The sequence below is a fragment of the Pinus tabuliformis genome, chromosome 2_1 (assembly GCF_031772625.1).
Source record: "Pinus tabuliformis cultivar Carrire ecotype Pingquan chromosome 2_1, CPIR1, whole genome shotgun sequence".
Lineage (NCBI taxonomy): Eukaryota > Viridiplantae > Streptophyta > Pinopsida > Pinales > Pinaceae > Pinus > Pinus tabuliformis.
In genome coordinates, this window is record NC_142299.1 from 778,032,637 (window position 1) to 778,050,266 (window position 17,630).

Sequence of the window (17,630 nt, forward strand, 5' to 3'; positions counted from 1 at the left end):
TAACTAATCATGCTAAAAGACATGCAATGTAATGATCTGGACAGGTTGATGAGGAAAATAGGGGTAAAAGAGAGAAACAAGTGAGGAAAAGCTGTTGAAATGATAGGTAACTAGGTGTAGGTTGGAGGCTCTACATACCCCCACTACGAGGGTGTTGCATGTCCTCATGCAACCAAAAACACTATTTAATCCACCTGTTGAGATGCCTCTGCTAAGACATCTAGTCTTCTCCTCTTCCTCTTTGTAGCCAAATTTACTCTTGGTTTCCTCACCAAACATCTGAATTTTAAGTTGACCAAAGCCCTGCTTAGCTTCCTGCATTTCTTCTTTAGCTTCCTGTTCTCCCTTTGCCAAAGGCCCAAATGAAGCATTGTATTATTGTGGACCATTTTGTCCACTTTACCTTGTTCCTTTAATGCTTCATTCTCTTGTGTGATGTGGCGGTTTAAAACTTCAAGCTCAAAAATTTCATGTTTAAGTGAGTGAACTTGCTGTTCAAGAGGTAGAATAGTGCTTGGACCAGCAGCAGCTTGTTCTAATGACTCCAAGTAGTTATATACTCTCTGCTGATCTGGGTCAATCTCTGGTGACCTCTTTGGACTAGGCTCATGCTCAAATTCGATTTCATGCTCCTGTTGAAAAGGGCTTTCCTCTCGTGGAGGAGTAACCTCAACATGTGGTGGCCTTGCCTCAAAGTCAAGTCTTGTAGCAACCTTTTCAGGTGTGCTCAAGTCAATAAAGAGTGACTCTTTGTCCTTTGTGGCCCCCACTTTGTCTTGTAGCCTGCTCCTCCTCCTCACGGTGGTGATGCTCTGTTTTTCCTTTTGTTGCTTTTGTTTTTGTTTTTGCATCTTCTTGGAAAGGGCAGCCTCATGAAATTGGGCCAATCTATGTGCCAATGGCTGAGTGTCCTCTTCATTGGAATTTTCAGGAGTAAGGTAGGTTTCTTGGGCTATAGCTTTTCCCTTATCCTTCTTTTGTCTCTTCCTACTCTCCTTTTTCTTTTGAGCAGCCTCTTGGACAATTTCTTGCAGGGTTTCTGTAATGATTTCTTGGGCTGTTTGGTCAATATCTACAGCAAGCTCAGGGTCAATTTCTTCCTCAGAGTTATGGGCAGCAATTTCTTCTTCAACAAGGTCTTGGACAGTTTCTTCTTGGACAACAATTTCAGGGACAGTTTCTACTTGGACAGCAATTTCTGGGGTAACCTCTTCTCTTCTTCTTCTTCTACTCTTTTTGGGCACTTTAGGTGAACTACCAGAGGCTTCTCCTACCTCTTGGAAGTGGTTCCTCACAAGAAATCTTTCCCATATATCCCTTTTGGCCTTTAACTGTTCTTCAATTAGCATTTTGACAAGCCCGTGATGGTATAAATGTGGCTCAATATTATTTATGTTTCTTTGGACTGTTGAGCACATTTTTCTAAGGCTAGATAGTAGAAAATAAGGAAGATTAATGTCATGCTCACCCATGAAATGCATCATAATTTTAGCATGGTAAACATAAAAAATTCCGAATCTTCCTTCACATGTAAAGAATTTCTGTACTAACAGAAGCAAAGCTGTCCATTCTTCTTTGACAAGACTAACAGGGATTCCCTTTTTAAAAATACTAGTGTCCATACCTGGATTTTTCAATATTTGCTTCCATTCCTGGTCTTCCACTGATCGATTCTTGAACCACCTTTCCCCAGTTTGAGGTAATGAAGTTGCTTGTGCTAAACTGCCTTCTGTAACTGTAAATTTCAGATCTCCAATCTCCACTTTGTTGTCTTTGAAAGAACGAGCAAAAGCCTTTGTGACTTCCTTATGGTATCCCTTGAATTTTTGAATGAACTGGAGCCATTTGGCCTTTTGCAAAGCGTCTTTAGTTTGGGGATAGCCTTCTAAAAATTTAGAGCCCTCAGGCTCTGCCCTCAATAGCTTACCCATCAACTCTCTGGCTGCCTTAACAACACTGTTTTAACACTTGGTGAAAGAGTTATACGGGAGAAAAGTGTTTAGACAGTGGGTTTACGGCTGCAGCAAAATAGCCGTGATGCACTTACAACAGTGGTCAAGGTTTTAGTGGAGAAATGAGAAGAAAATAAAACAGAGAGTGCTTACGGTGGACAGAATAGTGAATAAGACAGAGCAGTGAAGAACAATGGAAATGAGGGAGTGAGTCAACAGCGGGAATGGAATTATGTATGCGTAGGAGGGTTACGAGTAATGGGTGAAAACGGTTAAATCCCATAGACGTCGGTAATTGGTGTACATCTGGCTGCGGAATTATAACTCAGAGTGCCGTAGTACAGTTGTATACGTCACTCTGGTACGAGAGTTTTAATGAAAGAGCAGCCGTGTTTGGGTTTGAAACTGTAATGAGTAGGGACCGTTATGGATGAGGGTTACGTGGATTTTCGGTCGAGGAGTGGAAGGATTTTGCAATCATTACATTAGGTGCCTCAAAACATAATCCGAAAACCATGCATAATGATATAACTGTTGGTCAGAAATTAGAACATACCTTGTGTATCCGCATCTTGATTCCTTTTGCTCATATGATGCTAACCTTTAATTGTTTATTGCTGCTACATGACCTTGCCTTCTAATAATGCTGGTGATTTTTTTCTGACTGCAGATTTCTTCTTGAAACATAGTGTATTTTTTATGTGCAGGCACAGAGTGTATCGACTGCGGAATTGTGATGCGGAATTGTTCTTCAGCTACGGAAACTGCAGTAATACCTTCTGTCTGCACACAAACAACTTTGGCTGTATGAAATAGTCCTGGAAATGACTTTATTAGTGAGATGAGATGGAATGGATGGATGGAGGAAAAAGAAATAAGGTGGAATGAGAATGATGGAATGAATGAGATGGCGAATGAAGTGGATGAAATGGCGAAATGAGATGGAATAAGGAGAAGAGAGAGATTTTTTTTCTTTGGAAAATATGAGGTGTCAGGTGACCCTGATTTTCACCTCAGATTTTCTGCATAAGACTGCCAATCAGAGATTGGTTTTCAGGCTTATACATTTATTTTTTTTTTTTTTTTTTTCAAAACCAAAGATCAGGCTGATGGAGGAGAAGAATCCTTCTCCACCAACCTTATTGCAGAATCTTCTTTGAACAACTTTACAAATTCCTCTTTTGAGAGTGGCTTTTGGTAGACCTTCAAGCGATGGCCATTCACAATAAGAGGAGTATGAAATTCATCAATAGTCTTTACTCGAACTGCTCCATTGCTAAAGACTTCATCAATCTCATATGGCCCAAGCCAATGAGTTTGAAATTTTCCTTTGAAGTCCTTAAACTTGGAATCAAACAATAGTGCCCAATCTCCTTTTTGAAACTTCTTCTCCTTGATGTATCTATCATGCCATTTTGTTCTTTGATGCTGAACTAGATCGGTCCTTAAAATGGCATCTTGTCTTATCTCATCTAGTTCATTTAACTGCTCCATTCTGTGCTTCTGGGCTTCTGAAAGATTCATCCCCAACTGGACTGCCATCTTGAAAGTTTTGACTTGGAACTCAATGGGGAGCAGGACTTCTTTCCCATAAACAAGTTCATAGGGAGAATATCCTGTGGTACTCCTCCATGTCGTTCTATAGGCCCATAAAGCTTCAGGTAGCCTTTCAGCCCAATCTCTTCTATGCAGATGAACAGTCTTGGTGATGATATTCTCAAGGACTTTATTTGTAGATTCCACTTGACCATTTGCTTGCGGATGGTAAGGAGTAGATGTTCTATGCTTGATTTTGTATTCCTCCATCAGCTTTTCCATCAAATTAGATGTGAATTGGCTTCCTTGATCTGTTACAATTTCTCTTGGGACACCAAAACGAGTGAAAATATCCTCAAAAAGAAATTGAACAACTGAATTTTCAGTGGCAGAAGGCAAAGCTTTTGCTTCTACCCACTTAGTAACATAATCAGTGCAAACCAATATATACTTCTTTTGCTTAGATGGCGGATTAATGGGTCCAACGAAATCTAAAGCCCATTTTTCAAAAGGTTCGATGAGTACCTGTGGCTGCAATGGCATCTCACTTGAAAGAGTTGGTCTCCCAATTCTTTGGCAGCTGTCACACCTTCTGACATATTGTTTTGCATCTTTGAAGAGAGTAGGCCAATAATATCCCAAAGAAAGGATTTTATAGGCTGTCCTCTTGTCAGCAAAGTGTCCATCGCATGGTTCGTCATGGCATGCCTTAAGGATGTCAGGCATTTCATCCTCCCGAACACATCTTCTAATCACACAGTCTAGCCCTGTTTTGAACAATTCATTAGAAATCCATGAATAACTTGAACTCTGCTGAATAATCTTTCTCCTTTCACTAGGAAAAAGATGTGGAGGTAGTTTCCCTGTGACCAAATAATTAGCAATATTTGCATACCAAGGGGTTTTAGTAGTTATTGCAAACAAATACTCATCAGGAAACTTATCCTCTACAGGAGAATCTTCGTTAGTATTTTGGATTCTAGACAAGAAATCAGCTACTGTATTTTGTTTTCCTGGTCTATCTAACACAGTAATATTGAATTCTTGTAAAAGTAAGAGCCATCTGGTGACTCTGCCATTAGTAACAGGTTTGTTCATTAAATATCTTATGGCAGAATGATCAGTATGAACAAAAGTTTCATAGCCGGTTATGTAGTGTCTAAACTTATTGATCGCATGTACCACAGCTAAGAACTCTTTTTCTGTCACAGTATAATTTAACTCAGTGGGAGTCAAATTTTTACTGGTGTAATAAATGGCATAAGGGATCAAATCCTTTTGTCCCAAAACAGCTCCTAGAGCTGTATCTGAAGCATCTGTAGAAATATGGAAAGGAAGTTTCCAATTTGGCCCTCTTAGAATGGGTGCTTCAGATATTCTCGTTTTTAAAGCTTCAAATGCAGATTGGCATTCAGGATCCCATTTGAATTCACAGTCCTTTGTAAGTAATTTGAAGAGAGGAGATGCTATCTTGGTGAAGTTTTCAATAAATCTTCTATAATATCCAGTAGACCCAAGAAAACTTCTAACATCTTTCTGGCAATATGGAATCGGTAACTTAGAGATGACTTCAACTTTGGATCTATCAACCTTAATCCCATCTCCTGAAATATGATGTCCTAAAACAATCCCTTCAGTAAACATCATAAAACACTTTTCATAACTTAAAGAAAGATTTGTTTCCTTACATCTTATCAGTACTTTTTCCAAATTTTCCAAAGCTTCTTCAAATGTATTACCGTAAACTGTAAAATCATCCATATAGACCTCTACACAATCATGGATTAGATCTGAAAAGATACCTAATACATCCCTTTGAAAAGTAGCAGGTGCATTGCATAATCCAAAAGGGAGTACTCGGTAAGCAAAATTTCCCCATGGACAGGTGAATGTGGTCTTATCTTGATCTTCAGGTGCTACCTGAATTTGATTATACCCACTAAAACCATCCAAGAATGAGAAATACTTTTTACCTGCTAAAGTGTCTAGTACCTGATCAATAAAAGGTAGAGGGAAATGATCCTTTAAGGTTGCCTTGTTCAATTCTCGATAATCAATGCAAACTCTCCATTTACCATTCTTTTTGGGCACTATAACCAAGGGAGAAACCCATTGGCTATCTGAAATGGGGTAAATGAAGTTTACCTTGAGTAATTTATGGAGTTCTTCTTTCACGATTTCCCTAAGGTTTGGATTCATCCTTCTCTACGGTTGCCTAATAGGTCTGCTGTTTTCTTCAATATAGATGTGATGAATACAAGTCTTAGGATCAATTCCTTTCATGTCAGTGTATTCCCATGCAAATGCAGTAGAATGTTTTTGCAAAAGTTTGGTTAATTTTTCTTGTTGTGGTCTTTCCAAGTTTCTATTAATGTTCAATGTTTTTCCTGGAAGGATTTCAACTGTAGAACTACCAAACTCTTCCATTGAGAAAAGAGACATCTGTCTAGAGGAGAGATATTCAATGTCCGCATCTAACTGAAACTGTGTAGAGTCATATTCTAAAGATATTTAAAAATTTTCTAATGTATTTAGGATTTGACTGTCTTCACTGATCTCAGAGATGGTTAGAACAGGTTGTATAGTATCCTCATCATCGACCCACTCATCTTCTCCTATTTCTGTTATTGCCTTTGCTGGAGGATACAAGTTGAATTTCTTGGTGGAATTACCATCTGATATATACATGACCCCAGACCTACAACTGATAAAAGCATCAGCTGTTGCTAGCCAAGGTCTTCCTAAGATAAGAGGATGTCCTCCTAGATTGTTCTTGGGAGTTAAAATCATAAAATCAATTGGATATTCCCAAGAGTCTAGGGAGACTGGAATGTCTTCCAATACACCATCAGGTTTAATGATTGATCGATCTGCAAGTTGCAGTAAAGTAGGTGTAAAGAGAAGGTTAGGAAGCTTTAACTGATCCATGGTCTGTCTACTCATGATGTTGATAGCGGCTCCTAAGTCAATCAAAGTATTTGGGATTTCAACCCCATTAATATGAGTTTTGACAATAGGGCTACCGGGATCCACATACTTTTGCATGGTAATCTTACCCATCATAATGTCTGCAATTTTTCCAACCAGATGTATCCTTTTGGTATCTCTGGTTCTCTTTCCTGTTTTCTTCAAACTCAACTCCTTTATTGTCTTTGCTAGAATGGGAATTTCCTTAATGGCTTGTAACAAGGGGATCTTGATACAGACATTCTTCAATTCATCTAGAAAATTATAGTCAGGCAACCAAATTTGCTTTTCCACTCCTTTGTCAATTTGTAATCTTTCAGGAAAAGGAGGTGTAGCTAAAGATGTAGGTTGCTCAACTATGGGAGTTGTGGGGGTTGATTCTTTTTCTTTTTCTTTTTGGATATTTTGGTTTTGAAGTGATACTTCAGAACCCTTATTGACTTTAAGAGATTCTTCCTCAGAAATGCTTGGCTGTTGAACATTTATAGAAGGTTGATCTAGGATTCTACCTGATCTGAGTTGTACTTCATTGAGAGGAACAATCATATAGGTAGGGAATGGTTGACCTTCCATCATGTAAGCATTTTGAGGGTTCCTATTATTGGGATTTGGTAATGGCTGAGAGGGAAGTTGATTTGACTTCTGTTGGGATTGAAGCAAGAGTTGAGAATTTTGATTTTGTGGAGGAGGTTGTTGTTGTTGAGGGTATGGCAATGATAGTTGTTGACCTTGATTTGGAAGTTGTGGAGCTTGCTGGTTCTGAAAAGATGGAGGATATTGATAGAATTGAGCAAATCTCCCATAAGGATTTTGCATGCTTTGCATCCATGATTGAAAAGGATTTTGAGGTTGAGACCAGGGTTGTTGCCAAGGATTCCAATTTGGTTGGGGTTGAAAATTCATAGAGTTGTTAAACCCTTGATTCTGTTGCCCTTGCCAAGGTCTCCTTGTCCTCTTGGAGGAATGTTATGTGACATTTTTTGTTACAAAATTTTTAGTGATGATTATCTTAAAAAATAAACCTCAATAGTGTTTAACTATTTGTAATGCAATTAACAAAATAAAATATTTGTTTAGTCAATTTAGTGTTGTCTAAATTGCTATCATAAATTGTCAACCCGGGGCTCGTAAGCTGATGAAGTGAAGGTGTACAGTATATACTTAAGTAACCTCTTAGATCTTTTTGTTGTTTGGGGGTGTTGTGGTCAATTTAACTTCCTAAGATGGAGTGATGATTTTATAAACAAATGAGTGATTTGTGTGTGTATGGTGGTTTCTAAATGAGTGAGTGTGTGTAAATGGTGGCTTCTAACTACTTTTGGAACTTGTAAAGAAAGAGCTTGAAAGATAACTCGAAATGAAACTGAAAGCAAAACAGCTAACTAATGGCACTAGTCACTATCTATGCTGCTGCAATGAAAAGTGAAAAAAAAACACTACTTTAAAGACAAATCATAATGCCTCATCGTTTCTTAACACTCTGCTTCTAACATACAGTATTATGTGAAACACGATTAAGAAGGAGTTAGATATATGAGTCTAAAAAGTAATCAAATCCTAAAATGACAAATCATAACACCTTGTCTTTCCTCAACATTCTGTCTCTAACATACATTGTAATGTGAAACACAGTTAAGAAGGAGTTAGTGATATGAGTCCAAAAAGCTACTTCAAAGCAAGCTGCTACTCAGTGATATTCTGATCTCCTAAAGATTGGTCAATTATGATAAAGAGATCATCAACAGATTAGTACACAACTTGTTAGAAACTTGATAAACTAAGCTAGAAATTAAACTAGAAAAGCAAAGTAAAATCAACAGCTATAGACATGACAACTTAAAATACCATCAGAGGTAAAGAAAAACAATAAAGACACACTATCCCGGGTTAACACACCTGCAGAAAACAAGGCTGATCAGTCATAGAAATGCTGGAAATGAAATGACAGAATTTAAAGACATAAAGCAAACTGTACATGCATAAAGAAAATGAAAAAGTGCTGAATTCAAATAAAGAAAGTGCAGGAAAATAAATGTAAATATTACTGTACAGAGGTTGTCATGAATGGGGGCCCTCCATCCACTAAACCAGAGAAAGATCAGCTACTTGACGATGGGCAAAACAACAGTCTTCTATTAATTCATCATGCAGAAATTACAGTGAAAAAGTGCTGGAAAAGCAGTCTTAAAACAGAGTTTATATGTCAAACAAAATTACAACAAATACATGATCTGAGTAGCTAAAAAACTAATCCTCAAGCGTACGCAGACGCTGGATTTATAGGCATAGGGACAACTGCCCACTGCGCAAACTAAGTAACTAGAAATTAACTAACAGCATACTAATTAAATGGTACAACAACACGTAAACAGGTTCGTGTGTTATCTGGAGGGTACGGTCATCATGGATGTTGAATCCAAGGTTGGATCCTGTCTCCCATAACCTTCGTGGCGTGAAGGAAGTGCCACCTGGAGTGCCGTGTCCTTTTAGCTCACGCAGCACCGTTTGAGCTGACTGGTTGACCGAGAATGGATCCGCGTTGACCGAGGGTGTACGTGGCGTTGCTGATCCAACCGATAGCATATGAACCATTAGCACCTCCATTCCCACGTGCCCATGTGGCCCGTTTCTCAAGAAGACACGTGGAACATGTCGAACAATAAAAAGGCTGCGGAATTGCTAGACAGCTGCGGAATTGCTGAATGGCTGCGGAATTGCTGAATGGCTGCGGAATCACTGTACATATGCCAAAAATCTAGACAAACAGTCAAACATTAGCATAGTTAACTAATCATGCTAAAAGACATGCAATGTAATGATCTGGACAGGTTGATGAGGAAAATAGGGGTAAAAGAGAGAAACAAGTGAGGAAAAGCTGTTGAAATGATAGGTAACTAGGTGTAGGTTGGAGGCTCTACAATATTAAGTGTTTAACTATTTGTAATGCAATTAAGAAAATAAAATATTTTTGTATTATGACAAAAAATAACCACTTTGTTGGAATTTCAATGGTTTTTGACTAGAGAGACATTGCCCAATTGGGAAATTATTGACTTTGTCAATGTCTTATTCCAATACATAGATAATTGACATAGGCAAACATCAGATATATGGCGAACTTTCAATTGTCATTGCATATCTGACAAACAAAATTATTATTGGATATTTGACTAACATATTGTCAGATATTTGATGATAATTATGTTTTTCGTGTATCCAATAAATGTTTGGGCTTTAAAAAAAATACAAAAATTATTTGCAAGTAAATGTTGGGTTGTGTTATATTCTTTCCACGAATAGCTCCCCCAGTTTAATCGGGGGGTTAGAAGGGGGGTAGAAGCCCCCATTCGTTGCGCCAATGCATAGCGGGGGGTAATAGGGGGGCCGGCAGCCCACCTTGTATGGGGGGTTTGAGGGGCGCGGTTAGCCCCCCTATACGGGGTCCGGGGCAACGCCACAAGGAAATTTTTGTTGGACCCATGGTTTTGTGCATGGTTTTCGTACACGGTTTTGGGTGAGATGGTTTTCGGTCCATGGTATTGGATACTTTAGCATGTATATATATGTATTGTAACATTGAAATGAACATAATGAAAAATCAATCTGGTAGTCCTGGTTTTTGGATTCAGGGGAAAATCTTTGTGTATATTTGTTTTATGTGTTATGCTCTCGCTATTGTTTATTTTCTGTTTTTAGAATTCATATGTAGTTAATTTCTGTACGGGATTAAAACCTACATTTGGTATCAAAGCTATTTTGGCTTCAAGGGGATGCCTTTGTTATTGACGGGTTTCGCTCGGGCCTGTGGTAGACCCTATTCAGTGGGAGATCTGCGGGATCGATTCTTGTGGTGAAAGAAGATGGTGAGCAGTGGAAAGATAGAGATCAAGAAATTTAATGGTCAAAGTTTTGAGTTGTGGAAACTCAATATGGAGGATCTATTGGTGGATAAAGATCAGTGGATCACAGTAGATCCAGGTACTAAACCAACGGGAGCGTCCGATGAAGAATGGAAGAAGTTGGATCGGAAGGCAAAGAGCACAATACGACTGTGTGTCTTAGATTTAGTATTGCTGAATGTATCAAGGGAAGCTACGACGAAGGCTTTGTGGGACAAGTTAGGGACTTTGTACCAATCTAAGTCTCTAGTGAATAAATGGTTCATGTGGAAAAATATGTATAACTTGAGGATGAAAGATGGAGACTCAGAGACAAAGCATTTGAACACATTTAATACTGTGATAAGTCAATTATTATATGTTGATATTAAAATTTCAGATGTAGATAAGTGCATTAGTTTGTTGTGTTCTCTACTAGATTCATGGGACAGTCTAGTTATTGCAATAGGTAGCAATGCAATTGCCTTGCATTTTGATGAAGTAGTCTCATCTTTTCTAACGGAGGAGATGAGACGAAAAAATATGGAGAGCTAGAAGGATGATGCCTTGTATGTACGAGGATAGTCCCAGAACATAAACAAAAATAAGTCATCGAGTGGGAGATCTAAATCTCAAGGAAAACCTATAAAGGTGTGCTGGAAATGCAGAAAGGAAGGGCACTACAAAAGGGACTGTAAATATAAAGCTCCTGACAAAGGAAAGGGATCTGATGATGCTCCTTCTGCAGAGGCGAAAACCACCTCAAAAAGGTGGGAATGTGTACTTGGCTTCTTCAAGTACACATGTAGATCATGAGGCATGGTTGATTGACTCAGGTGCATCCTTTCACTTCACTCCCCATAGAGAGTGTTTCTGTGATTATGAGAAATATGATGGTGGTGATGTCTTCTTGGGGGATGACAGGAAGGCTAGAATCGTTGGTCGCGGAAAAGTCAAGTTGAAGTTGCAAGGTGGAAGGATTAGAACACTTCTGGGTGTTCTACATATTCCTGCATTAGCCAGAAATCTAATTTCTGTAAGAAAGCTAGATGATGTAGGTGTAAAAAAAGTGTTCGAGAAAGATACCTGCAAGATGGTTCGGGGAGCATTAGTACTGATGTAGGGGCTTCAGATTGGAACTCTATACAAGCTGCAAGGTAACACTGTTATTGATGGGTGCAACAGTTTTGTGGTTCCTGAAAGTGGAGCAAAAAATCTAGTGGTCTTTGTAGAAAAGACCATGCTATGGCATCAAAGGCTTGGACATATTGGAGAGAAGGGCCTTCGAGTACTTCATGGTAAAAGTATGGTAGAAGGTATGACTAATAGCTCTTTGGATTTTGATTTCTGTGAAAATTGTGTATATGGGAAGCAAAATCGGGTGAGTTTCCCCTTTGGTGGTAAGACAACAAAACAGATATTAGAGCTTGTGCACAGTGATGTGTTTGGACCTGTGAAGGCTCCATCACTGGGTAAGTCTGTGTAATATGTATCATTTATAGATGACTTCTTAAGGAGTACATGGATATATTTCCTCAAGAAGAAATCTGAAGTCTTTGATAGGTTTAAAGAATTTAAGGCTCTGGTGGAAAACCAGACAGAGAAGAAGATAAAGGTGTTGAGGATAGATAATGGTGGAGAGTTTTGGAAGAAGGAATTTGAAGAATTATGTAAGAAGTGTGGTATAGCATGGCAGAAGACTACTCCATACACACCTGAGCAAAATGGAGTTGTAGAAATAATGAAAAAGACGTTGATGGAAAGGGAAAGAAGCATGCTCAGTGGTGTCGGGCTAGGATAGGAATTCTGGTCAGAGGCGGTGGAGACAACATGTTACTGGGTCAATAGATCACCTTCATCAGCGTTGGAGGATAAGACTCCACAAGAGGTATGTACTCGTAAGAAACCCTCTCTTTCACATCTGAGGGTATTTGGATGTGATGCATATGTACATGTTCCAAAGGAGAAAAGAACCAAGTTGGATAGTAAATCTGAAAGGTGCAACTTTATTGGGTATAAGGATGGTTTAAAGGGTTATAAGCTTTGGAACCCAGTAACAAGGAAGGTTGTGTACAACTGAGATGTGGTGTTCAGAGAGGTGAAAGATGTTATTAAACATGGAGTCCCAGCAAAGGAACCTGAAAAGATAGAGTTTGAGCTAACGGAGGAAGAATCAGACTCTACAACAAAAGAGGAATTAGAAGATGAAGAGCCACAAACTCCGGGTGTGAGAATATCAGTTCGAGAAAGAAGGAAACAAGAAAGGTATAGTCCATCTACTTTCTGTTCAAATTTTTCTTTATCTATTACTGATGATGATCCCAGAACTGTGAAGGAAGCAGTATATTCAGAGGATGACAAACTCTGAAAAGAGGCCTTGGTTGATGAAATGGCATCTTTGCACAAAAATGAGGCTTGGAATTTGGTGGAGTTTCCGGCTGGAAGGAAACCCATTGGCAGCAAATAGGTGTTCAAGAAGAAGACAAATGCAAAAGGAAAGGTGGAGAAATACAAATCTCGGTTGGTAGCAAAAGGTTATTCCTAGGTGTCGGGAATTGATTTTGGTGATATTTTTTCTCCTGTTGCCAAGGTAGCTTCTATTATATTACTTTTATCTGTTGCTGCTGCTTTTGATTTTGAGGTAGAACAGATGGATGTGAAGACAACATTTCTTCACGGGGATCTGGAAGAAAATATCTACATGAAGCAACCTGAAGGCTTTGCAGTGAAGGGTAAGAGAGAACTGGTATGCAAGTTAAAAAAGTCTCTGTATGGGTTAAAACAGTCACCAAGGATGTGGTATCAGAAATTTGATATATTTATATGGGGACTTGGCTTCACCAGAAGCAAAGCAGATCACTGTGTGTATTTTAAATTAATTGGTGACCGTGTTATTTATCTGGTCTTTACGTGGATGATATGTTGCTAGTTGGTAATCACAAAGAAATTATCTAGGATATGAAGACCCAATTGTCCTCCAAATTCGACATGAAAGATCTTGGTGCTGCAAACTATATTTTGGGCATGGAAATTAAAAGAGATCGGGAAAAGAGGAAGCTCTAGTTAAACTAGAGGAAGTATGTCGAGACAATACTGCAGAGGTTTAATATGCAGGATAGTAAACCAATGAAGGTTCCTATTCCTATAGGTGTAAAGTTATCTACTGAACAGTGTCCCAAGACACAAGAAGAGGAAGAGGACATGCCCGTGTTCCATATGCAAGTGAAGTTAGTAGCCTGATGTATGCGATGGTCTGTACTAGACCAGGCATTTCACATGCAGTGGGAGTATTGAGAAAGTTTATGTCAAAACCAGGGAAGGAGCATTGGACAACAGAGAAGCGGGTTTTCAGTTATTTGCGTGGCACTAATGATTATGGTTTGTGCTACCAAGGAAGACCAGGATTGGAATTTTTTTTGGATATTCGTGGCTTAGTTGATGCAAACTGGGCTGGAGATCTGGATCAAATAAGATCTACAAGTGGGTATGTGTTTAACCTATTTGGAGGTGCAGTTAGTTGTATGAGTAAGAAACAATCTGTAGTGGCAGTATCAACTACAGAGGTAGAATACATGGCAGCCACTCATGCAAGCAAGGAAGCAGTTTGGTTGCAGAGATTGTGCTCATGTATGGGGTTAGTACAGGGAGAAATAAGGATAGACTGTGACAACCAAAGTGCAGTTTTCTTGGCAAAGAACCCTGCTTATCATTCAAAGACAAAGCACATTGATGTTCAGTATCACTTTGTGAGGGATATGATAGAAGACAAAAAGGTGTTGTTGGTAAAGGTGGACACTTTGAAGAATACTGCATATGCATTGACAAAATTTTTGAGCTCTGAGAAGTTCTCTTTATGTAGAGAAACAATGGGCATTGCAGGGTTGGATAAATGACTAAGCTCTCTTGTGGAAAGAAAACAACAAGTGGGAGAATGTTGGGTTGTGTTATATTCTTTCCACAACTAGCTCCCCTAGTTTAACCGGGGGCTTAGAGGGGGGGTGTAGCCCCCCCTTCGTTGCGCAACGGGGGGGGGGGGGGGGGTCACAGGGGGTTTTAGGGTGGTGGTTAGCCCCCCTCTACGGGGTCCAGGGTGCGCCCCGGGGAATTTTTTTTGGACCCATGGTTTTGTGCATGGTTTTCGCACATGGTTTTGGGCACGATGGTTTTCGGTCCATGGTATTGGATGCTTCGGCATGTATATATATGTATTGTAACATTGAAAGGAACATAATGAAAAATCAATCTGGTAGTCCCGTTTTGGGATCCAAGAGAAAATCTCTGTGTATATTTGTTTTATGTGTTATGCTCTCGCTATTGTTTATTTTCTGTTTTTAGAATTCGTATGCAGTTAATTTCTGTACGGGGTTAAAACCTATAGTAAAATCCAACAGTATGATCGAACTATTGGAGTACAACATCATATTTTCTACCCATATGTACTAGTTGGGGTTAGGATTTGGGGGTTAAGGGTCATGGGTTAAGAGGAAAATGGGTTAGGGCTTAGGGGGTTCATGGATTTTAGGTTAGGGGTTAGTGGCTTAAGGTTTAATGGGTCAAGGGGTTAATATTAGAGCCCTTTGTAGATTAGTGTCCATTCAATGACCCTTGATTATCTTCTTCCAAAAAATGATGGTCTCTGCAGAGAAAGCCAACAATGTTCTCCACAAAATTTTACTAGATTGGTCTATATGCTCTGTGGGTGGAGATGGTCATTCTAGGGACCTACTTATCCCTTGTAATCTAAGGGAACCTACCCTTAAACCTTTCTCTTCCTTGGATGGTATTATCCTGGAAGGCCATTTTAGAGGATTTGATGATATAATATTCCTCGTAAAATGTTATGGACGCTATCAGGAAAAAGAATCCTTCTGGAACCAAATGTTCAATAGTGGGATTTTACTAGAACACTCCCTTATCCTTGTTGGTGATCTAATTTTTTCTTCTTTTTCCAAGAAATATAGGGTGAGAATGCTCTACCTAATCCTTTTGCAAAATTGATCTCTAGGATTACCTATGAGTCTCACCTTATTGACATATGTTTATCTCCTCTTGGACTGACTTAGAAAAATGGAAGATCAAGGACTTGTTAATCTAGGTTGTCATTGATGTCAATATAGTAGTGTTTGTGATGGAAAATTCTTTGATACATGATTGCCCATTGATCATAATGCTCAAAGTTTGATATATGATGATATGATGAGATGGAGGACCTAAGTGGATTGAATAACAGGAGGTCAATTGAACAACAAATGATGCGTCAATTGAACAACAATTGAATAGAAAATGACGCAGGAGGTCAATTGATCAGCAATTGAACAACAAATGGTGTAGGAGGTCAATTAATCAACGATTGAACAACAAATGACACAGTAGATCCAGTAAAGCAACAGGAGCAAGAATCCAAAGAGTAAGATGAAGAGTTTATTGAAAGCCATCAAAGAAACAAGTCACAGGAGCAACAACTATCGAAAGAGCGGGGGTAGGAAAGTACGGACTTCCTTGATCATGGCTGAAGTCCCTCACTCAATCCTAGCCATCGATCTCATAGTCAACCCTTAGATCACGGTCAACTATGAGGGTTAAGGCCGTTATTAATCCATGTGCCAGTCGAAGTCCCGCAAACCATCGATTGCGATAAGGCTGTGGACCCGACGGATTTATTAACAACCGTTTATTGAAATATCGCATCCGTCGCATATCGCAAGTCTTGAAGAAATGTAATGATGGTAAACTGCGATTGCGATAAGACTTGTGGACCCAACAGAACACCGATTGCGATGGAGCTATGGACCCGACGGATCTATTGACGACTGTTTAATATTATATCGTGTCCATTTCATTGACAGTATGAATATCGACCATGTTACATCACTGATGTTAAGAGTTACGATTGCGATTGATGACATGGATGTGGGACCTCATTGGGTACGGTCTCTCCTATGAAATCCTCCGTAAATAATGAATATTAAAAAAAAGGGCCTCTCTGATACAATTTTAATATGCAACATCTATTGTAATTCAACCTCTCTTCCAAATGAACGTGTCTTTTGAGTATTGGTGAATTCGAAGAGACAGAGGAAGCCAAAGATCGGGAAGCCGAAGGTCGAGTGAGCGCAGAGGAAGCTGAAGATCAAGCGAGCGAAGGAGGAAGCCGAAGATCAAGCGAGCGAAGAAGGTCGAGTGAACACAGAGGAAGCCGAAGATCAAGCGATCGATGAAGGAAGCTGAAAGGTCCAGCAGAAGAAGAAAGGAAGCCAAAGGGTGAGTGAAGAAGGAAGCCGAAGGGTCCAGTGGAAGAAGAAGGAAACCAAATGTTAAACATTTTGTTGACTGGGTTATTTATTGAAAAGATCAGACCTGTGTTTTAAAGTGATTTCTGATAACAGTTCAAAAGGACGCTCTGCGGATCTAAGAAGATTATCTGAGTATGAATAGGGTAGGGTTGTTTCTTTAATTGAATGCGCAATATGAAACTGCAACAGTCACTCGTCTGAAGAATTCATTCTTGAAGCAGTTACTCCTGAAGCCTCACTACCAAAGCAGTTTCTGTGACAGTAAGAATAGAGGGTCAAAATAGAGTTGTTTTGAAAAGACATTAAGGCCTAGCGCAGATATCTTGTTGATAAGTATCAACAGATCTTGGAGACATTATTGGAGATCATGATGGCTATTTGAAATCATCATGAGGTAACTTTGCAGACTCTGTGTGGGCAATATGAAGAGTTGTGAAGACTCCTTCATATGAAGATAGGTTGTCATTGATGATGTAGCATGGAGACTACAGTGAAGCTGTAGATTGACAGAATTTAGTGAAGAAGATTTTGGGAGCAGAGAATTACTACCAAACATATCTAGACAAAATATAGCAGTGGGTTGGAGCCTAGAGGGTTGGTACCGTGAAGGTTGGAGCCTCAAACAAACAAGGTTGGTGCCTTGACAAGATAGGGTTGGAGCCCTTGGGGTTGGTGCCTTAGAATTTGAAGGATTGGTGTATTTGGAGTTGGTGCTCCTAAACACAAGGTTGGTGCCTTGAGAAGATAGGGTTGGTGCCCTAGAGGTTGCAGCCTCACAAAAGACCAAGTTGGTGCTTGGCAACAGATTGGAGCCTTATATATATTGTATCTAATTTATTGTAAAGATTATATTAATAAAATCATTTATTCCTATTGTTCATTTTGTGTTCTAAATATAAATGATTTAACTGGTAAAAATAACAATTGAAAAGGAATACTGATTCACACCCCCCCCCCCCCCACTCAGCATTTCTAACAATTGGTATCAGATCTAGTACCTTCAC